This window comes from Manduca sexta, chromosome 22, assembly GCF_014839805.1.
Source record: "Manduca sexta isolate Smith_Timp_Sample1 chromosome 22, JHU_Msex_v1.0, whole genome shotgun sequence".
Taxonomy (NCBI): domain Eukaryota; kingdom Metazoa; phylum Arthropoda; class Insecta; order Lepidoptera; family Sphingidae; genus Manduca; species Manduca sexta.
The window spans coordinates 10,787,349-10,797,483 of NC_051136.1; the positions used below are offsets into that span (position 1 = coordinate 10,787,349).

Consider the following 10,135-nt stretch of genomic DNA (forward strand, 5'->3'; position numbering starts at 1 on the left):
CTATTGAATTTTCGTAAATAAAATTCATTCATGTGAACTTGCTAATAAAACATATCTATAAAAACATTCTTAACAAATAAAAACGCGTATAACATCCCAAATCTCGATATTAACGATCAGAATTGAATACACTATTGACTCTATAAAACTCATATCTCATACACATCCTCTATAAAAATATACAGCTGCCCGACAATGACCATACATTTCTGACCACTTATTGTTCAACTCTTCATACAATACGACATCACAGATCACCCAACCTTCGGTAACAATACATTTTTGTAAGCTTTAGGAACGATACTTCAAACAAATGTATTGTTATATACTAGACATGGCGTGTGGTTTCGTTCGTGCTGCTTTAGATTTCTCGCTAGGGCGCGGGTAATGAGTTTAGAGAATAGTAGTTTTTTTTTCACTTTATAAAGCCTAATTATAGGTTTATAATTTAAATAGTATTTTTTATAAAATATATTTTTATTAGAATACCTACATCCTATATTTAATGACTTGTCAAATAACCTAAACGTTAAACTTAATTTCATAATGATCGAGCATTAATGATATTAATACCTGTAGCTCTTTTATGCGTAAAAAACTCTACAAATCTACTCAAATTTTATTATTATACCTATTATATATAGTTCCGTACCTAAAATCCTCCAACGAAACCGTATATGTATGTAATCTATTGGCCCAACTTAGGTTTGTCATGTTATTTTTGAAATTTTCACTAAATGTACCTATGATACGAAGTTAGATATGTTATAGTATGAGCCCTATATTATATAGTCTTCCACTGCTGGGCACGGGCCTTATCTACTTTTAGTCCTCAACGCTAGCCAAGTGCGAATTAGCAGACTTTACATACCCTCACGATGTTTTTCTTCCGATTAAAGCAAATGTACAAAGACATAACTTTAAAAAGGTCAAAGGTGTGCGGGTTTTGAACTTACGCACATTCATCTCGGTAGACCGCTTCGCTCCCAACTAAGCCATGGTTACACAGACAGATATGTTTTTAAATAAGAAAAGCTATTGGCATGCAGAACCTTCGATTTACAACTGATTCTCGCGCTTACCTTGTTTTTACATTACTTATCTGATCGCATTCAGATTTACCTGCTACTGAATTGATATATGCGCTACAATAGTCATATTCCGTGTTACGCAGGCAATCGTTTTATTTTGACAAACGGACGTGAAGCCCTTTGTTGTCTTTAGCCCGATATATCAACGGGTGACATGTGATTCTCTGACCGAAAAAATATTTTTCAATGGACATTTTAACTGCGAACAATAAAAAACTGTGGAGTCAACGTGTTATAAATTTTGGACAGTTGTTATCCTGGTGAGTTTTCAATTCAATAGAGTAAGTTTGGGTTTTTTACTTTTCAACTTTATAGATTATCTTGTTGCATTCAAAGGTTTTTAGATATGTTATCATAATGTAATTTTAGAGGCAATGTACTCGTATGGGGTCACTCTGTTTAAATAGATACCACCACTGACTTCTGCTGTTTATATTAGGGTGAAAACATCATGATCTTCGAGTATTAAACAATGAAGTCTGTGAAATTACATCTAAAGAGTCCATACGACGAATGCATTAGAAACATGTTTTGCTCCATATTGGATTTATTAACTACCTATTGCGATAGATACTGACCAATTATTATTCTTCTTCAATTTCTATGAATTTTAAATAATTCATAATATAAATTATGTGAAAAACAAGCGCGTAACCAGTAGAGTAGCTGTATTAGTGTAAAACTGCAGTGCTGCGGTCTCGGGTTCAATTCTTAGATCGGTCAACGAGATATTAAGTTTTTCTACTCAGTATCAGCCCAAAATCTAGAATTTGTCCCCGATATGATGATAGGCTTACCCCCTATCACATCATGGGGCAAAATATACACAGCACGGAAAGTGGGAACTCCAGTTCCTCCTTTGACTACCCTTTCGGGGATAAAACGCGTGTATGTCAATGTCAAAAACCAGAAAAAACAAAAAATCTATGAAAAAGTCAGAAACTTAAACAATCAAATTAACATAAAAATACTTGTAATAAAGACAATTACCCGAATCGTAATGCATGATTTATGACGTCACCAATTGAATTTCAATGCTCGACCACCCGCTAACTTACTAACGACGTCATTTTGTACACAATACTAGTGGCACAATGCGGGAATAGCGACCTTCCAGCCAGCACCATTGACACCACCGCTGGACTAAACAGCCAAAAACAAAAGACGGATATAAATCACTACTGAGCCCCACGCGTCCAAATTCAAATTAATACTTTATCAATACTCAGAATTGTCAAACTATATTAAACCTTAACACAATAGTGTAGAGTCGTTGGTGTAATATATAATTCTGGAATAACCAGAGAAGTAAACAATGGGTTTTAGTGATGTTAGTCTTACTTAAATGACCGCAGTAACATAATCATTGCTTCATTGTTGTTCACAAAAATGCATAGTGTTGAGTCCTTTGGTACGGGATGTTTGACGTGAAAGGACAAATATTTTTACCGCCAAGCGAGACGAATCGATTTTTAAATATCCAAATTTATTGTAGCAAAAGTATTCTGAGAACTTGGAAATCTATTTTTGGAGTGGACAATCAGCGGTTCGTTATTTATAACTATATTGTGGTAAAAGTACAATCAACGGATTCATTGGAAACGAAACCAATAAATTAATAAATCTCACCTTTCCTTTGTTCCAAGGTTTGGTATTGTTGTCGTGTGCCATCTTGTTTTATCAAACTGTAGTTCTTTGTTAGTCTATGCCATCTATGATCCTCTAGACCAAGCTTCTCAAGATAACAAATCTTATTAATTATTAATTTTAAAACAAAGTATGTAGCTAATATAATTTTGTCCCTAGTTACCTGTTTTGCTCGATAAAACAGAGCGTAAATTTAAGGTAAAATTTTAAGTTACAGCAATGCATCGATGCAAGCTACATTCGAATATATGCAAATTTTTTTCATGTTACATGTACAACATACATGCAGTTAGACAGACAAAAATTCTATTTTGATTTCTATTGCCCTATTGAAGAACCCGCATGTTCGTTTTTATTCAATATCTATACATCGGGCTGTTCCAATTTTATTATATGCAAAGGTAGCTGCTAAATAACAGGATCATATTAACGAGTAGTGGTGATTTTTTTTTATATTAGTGTAATTATATCTATGTACAAAAACAATCCCCCACCACGTGGTAGTTTGCTTAAGTTGTTTGTCGGCTATTATAGTAGCATAATGATTTCTTATGTTTACGCGAATGTTAGACATTGAAATTAAACTAATTTTCGGATTCTATCGCGGTTAGTATTTTATTTTCTCCCGACGTTTCGAAGACTTTGCAGCCTTCATGGTCAGGGGGGGAGGGCTGTCCCCAGTTTAATTTCAATATTATAGTAGCAGTATAGAGGGCAACTGGTGGGTATCTCATTACGCAGACCACTAAGTAGTAATATATGGCGACAAAAAACAATGCAATATATTATTATTTAAATACCTTTTAATTTTGTCACTTCCAGTTTACGCAAGCGCGCTATCGCCTAAATTCAGAAAGAGCGGGCAGTAGGCTGTTTAACACAATTATGACGTCAAATGTTACAGTACAAAAATAAAAAAAACTTCAATCATATGCAAATAAGATTTAAAACAGATTACTTCCAAGTACAAATTGCTGTAACTATTAGGGTTGTCACACAATCATAATTAACACATTTAAGTTAAGTCATTAAACGCAATTACGATGAATTAATTCACACAGGCATCAATTTGAGCCGATAGGACATAAAGTAAACTCGTAAACTTGACCACGGCCCTAGTCTAATTACCCTATATCTCCCCTCTCGCTCGTTAGGCAGACAACACGGCGAAGTTAGATAGACACCCCTTCTGGACAATTTACGACGAGGACGGTTCCTGTTAATCTAATTGGCGCTTTCACGTTCGCTTCCCTGTTGCCTTGACCTTTGTAATGCATTTTGTATGTTGGTTTTTGATGTGACAGCTCTTTCTGAGTTAAATTAGAGTAGTAATGGCGTCGTAGGGATACGAGTTTCGATTCCTAAGCCTGCGTTTTGATTGGGATCGTGATTGATGTTTGTGATTGGATTTCTGTCTGTTATGAAGTTTCGTTCTGAAACTCGTTGCGCGACTGTCTACGTGGATGCAGAGGTCTGTCGGGTGATGCTTTTTTGTGATCAAAGTATCACGCTCTAGTCTAGAATCTTATTTCTAAGCAAACAAGCCAACTGGCCAGTGGCGAAGGTCTATATAACCCGATTTCTGCCAGCTTTCCTTGACGCGGAATGTATGAAGAATCTAATTATCATTAGAACGATTTGCAGGCCGTATTTATGCATATAAGTACATGTTGTGTTACGTTCGTTTTTGGCAAATTTTACCTTTCACTGCTATCGACTAGTAAAATATTTTCTAAAGCAAGCCTACCACATGTTATTAATTAAAATATTTAGATCATGCCAAAATTACATACCATTGACATTGTACTACTTACAAAAAAAATCAAAGCAATCTTGGAAGAAAGTAGTAAATACAAACAAAATATCATCTAGCAGCTCTTCCTTGAGATGAGATTATTACATTAAAAGTAATTTCGTGTAGGAGAGAATGTTCTGTCCCCTCTCCTGAACACTCATCGCATGACAGGACAAATTAACACGTCGTCCAATCCGTGTTCCCTAACATTACACACGTAGGTAATTACTTAGAAAACTTTACCAAACATAAACAATTTGCGGTACCGCTACCAAAATATTGTAGCGAGGAATATTTTGGGAATTAATTTTTTTTATTGGAAAAAATATTTTCAGAAAAATATTATATATTTTTTTATTTGGTATTTAAAATTAATCTTACGGCACTATATAACTGGCCAGTTTAACTTAGAATTGAGAATCTAATTGTGCTCAGAATCTAAAACTTCGTAGAAAGCAAAGTTGGACTCGAGACCCGAAATAATAAAGGTTTACCCTAAATCCTGCTGGCATTACGGTTGATTTTCATCTCAAATTATTGTGAATATTTTTCACTGGTATCGCTAAACAAAACACTTTTATTTACAAATCGACAATCACAAAATCTTAATCAATCAATGAGATAATAAATAGCTCATTACATAAAAAAATAAAGTGCGTCACATCCATTGTCAGTTGTAAGCTGTGATGGCGAGATTTCGTGATAAACTGAGAGCAATTGTATTTTGCGAGGGTAGTTGGAAATTTTGGTATCGCGTGCAAAGGGTCGGCTCAAATAGACACGGTCTTCCTCACGCGATCATATTTTCTTAGCGGAAACCTTGGTTATAATTTATTGGCACGCTTTGCAATACCAAATAGCTAACACAATACCTACATAAAAGACTGAAACAGACGGTCTCACGGTTGGCTTTTTGAATATAAATATCTACCTATATATGTTTTTGTCATATATTGACGACTGTGTAAAGTTACGGCAAAAAAATATTTGAATTGAAATGAAATTAAGTACTGCACTATAGACTATTACTAACTTCACTTATACTTAACATATACCTTTGTTAAGAGAAATCAATGAATCACAATTGTAAAAAGTTTTAAACTTTCCAACGAAACGAACGCTGGAGGTTATAATATAGAAATGTCACTCGCCGATTCTTTGCTTTTCCTGTATAAACTTATAAATATCCACTGTATTAAACTTATAAATATCACGACAAAAGTAAATGTATATAATAATCAAATATACTAGGTATATTATATCCAAATTGAAGTAGTGTACAATGTAAATTGGAGCCATGAACCCGAACATATTAATCATATTCAGCCTTTACTCAATTTCCTGAAAGATTCACTTTCATCAAAATATTCGTAACATTACGTTTTCTCCTAACGTCCATGATATTTATTTTACGCATTCGTACATTTTATTGAATATAAACTTTACGTCATACGCCATAAAGCTCATTGTTGCGCGAAATAATGGCGGATTAAATGTCGTTTCGAGTCGAGCGCGTCCATTTCTTTCGCCGCCCATAATAATGTTTGACGATTTATCAAATCGCAATTTCGTAATAGATACCCGCTTGATGCGACTTATGATAACAATTTATAAATTGTGCTATTTATAGCATTCATATTTTTGATTCGATAGAATGTTATAACCACTCGCCATAATACGGAGAATTTTAGAAGCCGCCATTTTTAAATTCCAACTATAATCTGCTTTTATAGACTTTTAAACCTTTATAATAAGAGGTATTTACCACCAGCCTGCGTGACGTCACTTCTCTCTCGGAAACCAAACACATAACGTTAAATAAAGTTTTGCACAGTCTGGCGTTTATATCCAGTACTTCTTAGTCCAAACCTTTATATGCCGTAACTAGGCAAAAGAGGCGACTTTTATTGATTTTTCTAGGGCCCAAATTGAGTATTGCACGAAATTCACTAACCTAGCCAAGATCAGCAATTTTAAAAGAAGTTAAGTTTAGCGTCTTTATGCACACACATCACACCTTTATTTTCGAAAGGGTAAACAGAGGTCCCATGACGTCATGGAAGCCTATCGCCATATCAGGCATAAATTTCAGACTCCGGGCTGATATTGAGCAGAAAACCCAATAACACTTTGCTCGCATTCAAACGCGGATTCGAGAGGTGTTGCCGCACACGCATTACAACTGCGCCACCAAGTCAATTATTAAGTATTTTTTTTTATGACTACACAATTCTGGTGACTGATAGTAAACGAGGACTATCCCTAAAGATTCAAAGTAGTGCATGTCCCACAGCACTGTGCTTACTTTGCTGTTATTAAAGGAATGTGTCGCCAGTTTAATGGCTTAGTATAATGTGACTAAACACCTCATAGGTTGGAGGAGATCAATACGGTGTCATGTCGATTTTATAATACAAAGTTATTTATTATGTTGCACTATATAAAATAATGAGTAGAAATAATTTATTTGAACCTGGAAAATGTTGTTATCGCGGTTTTTTATATTGTGATTTTGTGTCGACGTTTCGAATACTTTGCAGCTTTCATGGACATGTTATACATTATTTGGATTCCGTCAATATTCCCACCACTAGTTAGAAAAGTAGTTCTCACCAGAGAAGAATGGAAAGAAACTGTAGTCTTGCTTATAAATTAATGTTGCCTATAAATGAGTTGCAGCTTAGCAACTACCATAATACGAACTTTCTTGTCTCATCATATTATAATGTGATTATAAGACTAGAATTACGTATATTCCTTAGATTTACGTATCATACATGATGTATCAATTATTTTTTTATAACTGATAATTGAACTCATAGTCGGAATATTTACTGCCGCTGGCCTTTAACCATGTCCTTTAGGAAGAAGTGATTGGAAAATTTGATTGCGGTTCTGACTGTTTGTCCACATTAAATATAATAAAATCACCCTGTTTTATTGAGTGTCCTAATGCTGAGCACGGGCCTCATCTACTACTGAGAGGGTTTAGACCTCAGTCTACCACGCTGGCCTAGTATGGATTGGCAAACTTCGCATATTCTTATAGAGAACTTATCAGGTATGCAGGTTCTCCGTTTTCCTTCACTAAAAGCAATTGATAATTTCAAAGAATACACACGTAACTTTAGAAAACTCAGAGGTCTGCCTTTAGTTTTGAATCTACGAACATTCGTCACGGCAGTCCGTTCCACTCTCAACTAGGCTAACGCCACTTCATTAAATATACTACATATAAAATATTTCCTAGCATTATTCTATCTGACTCAGGACAACCCTCCCCATTCTTGTTACAATTTACACAATGTGGTTCTACCGCTTATTAAAAGAAACGTTTACAAAGCAAATATAAAATAGGTATTTCAGATATAATACAATAAAAACGCCAGACAAGAATCCCAATAAAAACAGGAATTTATCTTGTAAACCATACCAGGAGAAAACAAACAACAAGGACATATCTAGATGCGGCACTTGATTATTATTCAAATATTATTCTTATCCCTATCTCCGACACTTGTATCAACAGAGTAAACACGACGTTTAAAAAGACCAACATAAATTATTCCCAAATAAACGTGACAATGCGATGTAAAGGATAGTCATTTGAATCTATTGTCATCTACGGTCTACATAGAGAAAACAATCAGTTACACGTCACGGGAATCACGACCTTATAGGAAGTGAAAATATTGGAGTTTGTTAAAAAATGTGATATCAGATTTATTGGTGCATTGTGTTTGTGATAAAGCAGATTGTACAAAAGTTGGAACAAATATGAATCGAATCGTCCCACGCTTGTTTTAAAGTTAAATATTTTTGTGTAACATTGATCTATCCAAATTTTATTATTTTGTATTCAATCGCATCTAGAGTTCCAAGTTTCTAAAAACCACGTGGTACTGATTTCAGTCATCAATACAATAAAAATTAGTCAAAATTTGATTACAAAAATGCATGTAGATTTGCGCCGAATTGGATTTTGTGTGTTGAATAACAATAGGTTCTCCCATATCCCCCTATCGCACTATTGTCCGGAACTATAATATATGCAGTAGTTACACCTCTGTCACCCTTCCGTGATGCTGGTGTGAATTTATGGTAAGTACATAATATATTAAAAGTATTAATCCAGGTACAGTATTCGTAATTAATTGCGTTAATTACTTGACTTCAATTAAAGAAAAGATATATAAAAATACAGTTACTCTACAAAGTTATTCAAAAAGTATATTTAATTATTTTTTTCTTAGATATTCCAAGTATTATAATATTTTCATTAAGATAATTTTTTAAGAATATAATTGCATCATTCGAAGTGTAGTATTTCTAAATAAGTCTGAGTATTATAATATTACCATCATATTATTTATTTTAAAATAATCCCTTTAAAGTTAAAAAAAAATCTAAAAAAAACCTAAAGTAATAAAACTTTAAAGTCTAATAAGAAACTATTTTCAACTTTATTCCCTTTCGCACATCACCAATTAATCCAACAAGATTCCCACGCAAAATAAATCTTATTAATTCTTACCTTACGCATCCATAATAAAACGCACCAAGTCCGTACACCGTTGAAGCACAACACTCAAAGACACTGAATATCTACTTCAAAACGGCACCGCTTGCAAGTTCGTTTACGTGATTTTGACCGGCCGAAACGCGTGTACCCTCCTGACAGCCGACACGATACTGAGGGGAGGGCTCGAGCCTCCCAGAGGCTTCCCTGCAGACGCGCGCATCTTGTACCTTAAGCACTTTATACATATCTATATGCAGGGTTGCAATATTGGTATCAGGTAAGGAATCCACCGCTGTTGCTTGATATGGTTTCAGTTACTCTTGACAATTGTCTAATGAAACTAATGTAGGATTACCCGTATCGCAATGGAATTCCGATTTAAGAGTCATGAAATAGAAGGTGCATTTTGAGTGTACAATGAAGGTGTTATGATCTGATACAGTCAAATTAATGAGACCATAAAGTTTGTTCCTCCCAAGTTCAAGATTTTTGTATTTAATCGACACGTGTAACGTCGGATCCTAAATGTGGGTCCTGATTGACGATTCACACTAACTATTATATTTAGTAACTAGGCTCCGGGCTGCCCTGTATCCCGCATTTAATAGAAATAGTGGTTCATGATTTAAGGGCATCATGAAAAAACGTGACGTAACAGCTTGTTTGTCTGGTGAGTGAGTTTTCCAGGGACCCAACCCCGTTCCTTTTTTAATCCCTATTTCTTATCTTTAGTGTTAGATCACCTAACCTACTTATATAGGTTTCTTGTTGTGCTGTAAGAATTCTAATCAGAATATAATAGGAAAGATAAAAGTATTATGATTAATGCTAGATATTAAATCATTTTATGCAAGAGTCCGTTGAGGTAAAAACCAGCTTTGTTCAGCAAGAACTGTTGCATTTTGGCTTGATGAAAATTATAAGCAATATAAGTAATCATGAAACATAAACATCTAATCTGTCGTCTCATGCAATAAATACTTTATAATATGGACATATATGTAGTGCTACTAACTGTGACCAGGCGAACAACTTGTTCGTCTTCACCCGATTGGTTAAAAATCGAATCTATAACTCAAA

At 34.5% G+C, this 10,135-nt stretch overlaps 1 protein-coding gene across 1 annotated transcript in view; it reads right to left on the reverse strand.

Moving 5' to 3' along the window:
- The window catches only part of LOC115442163 (protein sax-3), a 52,581-nt gene extending 43,372 nt beyond the window's left edge, over window positions 1-9,209 (reverse strand). Inside the window, exon 1 of the mRNA XM_030167151.2 lies at window positions 9,068-9,209. The gene's annotated coding sequence lies outside the window, so the exon portion shown is untranslated. The remainder of the gene's footprint in view (window positions 1-9,067) is intronic.
- Between the last annotated feature and the right edge of the window lie 926 nt (window positions 9,210-10,135).